Source organism: Acomys minous, assembly GCF_964271855.1.
Source record: "Acomys minous genome assembly, chromosome: 1".
NCBI lineage: Eukaryota > Metazoa > Chordata > Mammalia > Rodentia > Muridae > Acomys > Acomys minous.
In genome coordinates, this window is record NC_140483.1 from 97,499,382 (window position 1) to 97,502,617 (window position 3,236).

General features: G+C 47.1%; 1 pseudogene across 1 annotated transcript; it reads left to right on the forward strand.

Annotated features, from left to right (window-relative positions):
• The first annotated feature begins 1,160 nt into the window (after positions 1 to 1,160).
• LOC311593725 (glutamine synthetase-like) lies at positions 1,161 to 2,474 on the forward strand (annotated as a pseudogene). The gene has a single exon. The product of its transcript is annotated as a glutamine synthetase-like (transcript).
• The last annotated feature ends 762 nt before the right edge of the window (positions 2,475 to 3,236 follow it).

Consider the following 3,236-nt stretch of genomic DNA (forward strand, 5'->3'; position numbering starts at 1 on the left):
CCTCTGACAAGCTTGAAGGCTAGCTGTTGGCTTAATGTTCTTGTGGACTGTGCTCAGTTTACCTTTGTTCATTCAAATGCTGGTTTCTCTACTCTGGTTTCTCCACTATCTGGATCAATCCTGACATTGCATTGTGATGTTTATTCTAAGTATCTCCTGTTTCCAGTTCGTGTAAACACGTCACCATTTGTTCTCTGTGTTGCTAATAAAATGAACTAGCCAAGGATGAGCAATAACAGAGACTAGGTGGGACATCCTGATCCAGAGATGGGAGCATAAAAGAGAAGGAAGAAATGGATGGAGCCACCTGGAGAAGACCAGGAAGCACCAGGAGGAGTGAGCCGGACCTAGGGTATGAGTGAAAAGCAAGCATAAAGCGGGAAATCAGAATGGGAGGAAATAAACCAGCATGGAGGGTTAGGATGGAGTAATTATTGCACAGTATTGTTCTATAGGCTGGTTAAATAGATCCTGGTCTCTCTGTATGGTTATTTGGGTATAAAGCTGGTTAAGGAGTAACTGCTGATTTCACTAAAATAATAATTCAGTACTAAATATTAATAATCCTTCAACAGCTGACATATTTGAGTTAAGCAATCCTTGTCTACCTTTACTTATCTGCTCTAAATTACACCTTGCAAACATAAAACAATGTTATGATCTTATTTTATATTTGACCTTGAAAATAAGTATAGGGCGTTAAATAAAGCCCAATCTTGTAATCAGTCACACTGGTTCCTAGCATGACTAAAACTATATTTTTGAGCATGTTAAAGGATTTGATCGTTTATAAGATCTTAATCATTAACGACTAGGACTTTAGGCTTCATCCCTGTTAAGTTGGAGCCTTAAAAATCATAAACATGGAGCTGGAGAAACATGGGGCTCAGTGGTTAGGAGCACTGACTCCTCTTCCTAGAGGTCCTGAGTTCAATTCCCAGCATCCACATGGTGGCTCACAGCCATCTATAATGTGATCTGATGCCCTCTTCTGGCATCAAGCAGGGCTACAAGCAGGCAGAGCAATGTATACTATATATATATTTGTTTGTTTTGTTTTAATCATAAACATGGCAGAGCTGAGCATGGGAGTAGAGCGTAGTGTCTGACCACCACACGGTTCTCCTCAGAGTCTGCGCTTCACCTCGCTCTCGGGCCTGTCCACACGCCCATCATCTCACCGGCCACCGCACAGAACCCCTTCCACTATGGCCACCTCAGTAAGTTCCCACTTGACCAAAGGCATCCAACAAATGCGCATGTCCCTGCTCCAGGGTGAGAGAGTCCAAGCCATCCATGTCTGGGTTAATGGTACCGGGGAAGGACTGCACTGCACGACCCGCACCCTGGACTGTGAGCCCAAGTGTGTAGAAGAGTGACTGGGTGGGATTTTGACGGCTCTAGCACCTTTCAGTCTGAAGGTTCCAACAGTGACACGTATCTCAGCCCTGTCGCCACATTTCGGGACCCCTTCCGCAAAGAACCCAACAAGCTGGTGCTCTGTGAAGTTTTCAAGTATAACCAGAGGCCTGCAGAGGCCAATCTAAGGCACATCTGCAATCGGATAATGGACATGATGAGCAACTAGCACCCCTGGTTCGGAATGGAACAGGAATATACTCTCATGGGAACAGATGAGCATCCTTTTGGTTGGCCTTCCAATGGCTTCCCTGGGCCCCAAGGTCCATATTACCGTGGAATAGGAACAGACAAAGCCTACAGCAGAGATAGCGTGGAGGCTCACTACCAAGCCTGCTCGTATGCAGGAGCCAAGATCACAGGGACAAATGCTGAGGTCATGCCCGCCCAGTTGGAATTCCAAATAGGATCGTGGGAAGCAATCTGCATGGGAGATCATTCCTGGGTGGCCTGTTTCATCTTGCATCGTGTGTGTGAACACTTCGGGGTGATAGCAATCTTTGACCCTTCCCCCTCTCCAAGCCCATTCCTGGGAACTGGAATGGTGCGGGCTGCCACACCAACTTTAGCACCAAGGCCATGCGTGAGGAAAATGGTTTCAAGTATATTGAGGAAGCCATTGAGAAACTATGCAAGAGGCACCAGTATCACATTCGTGCCTACGATCCCAATTGGGGGGCGGGGCGGAGGACCTGGACAACGCCCGGAGTCTAACTGGATTCCACAAAATCTCCAACCAACATCAACGACTTTTCTGCTGGGGTTGCCAACCGCAATGCCAAGCATCCGTATTCCCCGGACTGTCGGCCAGGAGAAGAGGGGTTACTTTGAAGACCACCGCCCTTCTGCCAGTTGTGACCCCTTTGCCGTGACAGAAGCCATCGTGCGCACGCGTCTTCTCAACGAGACCGGCAACGAGCCCTTCCAGTACAAAAACTAAGTGGACTAGACGTCCAGTGATCTCGAGCCCTTCCTAGTCCAGCCCACTGCAACTCTTCCCTCTTCCGGTTGTCCCCCTTGTAACTCAAAGGATGGAATATCAAGGCCTTTTTATTCCTCCTGCCCAGTTAATCTTTCTTTTATTGGTCAGAAGAGAGGGGTCAGGTTCTTAATCTCTACACACCCAACCCTTTGGGTTTTTGTTGTTGTTTTTCCTGTCTAGCTTTCTAGGGGAGTCGGGTAGGGAAAGGTAACACATTGCTTCATCTCATCAGGAATGCATTTCCAGTGGGCATAATTGTCACAAAGCAGGTGTATTTGTGAGGTGGAGGACTTTTTTTTCTTCAGGATAGTTGAAAGGACAGGTCAGTCCAACGGCTAAGATTTGACATTTCCCCCTCTTGGTAGAGAGCTGTCATTTCTTCAGGTGAAACCAACTTTTTATTGCAAATGGAAGTTCTGCGGGAAGGAGGTGGAGTTTGGTCCCTTGTGCCATGCTTCCCTTGCTTGGGGGAGGGGAGTTGGTGCCCTCCATGAACACAGCTCAGTGTATCCTTGGGTAGATGATGGCCCCACTACAAAGGAAGAAAAGGTTTCTATTTCTTGGTCCTCCATTTATAGCACAAAGCAGAGTAAGTAGTATTTTTATATTTAAATGTTAAAAAAACAAAAAAGTTTATATATGGCTGTGTGGATATAGGTGTTTCTAATTGAGAAAACCATCCTAGCCACTGGGTGCCAAGTTGGAGTGAGGAGCTTGGCCAGGCCCTCTCCAGGAGGGGGTGGGCATGCAGTACCAGGGAAGTTGGTTATCTGGGGCTCAGCTTTATTACTATTTAGGGTTTCCCTGCCTGCTCTGTAGGGGCAGGTGCTGGGCA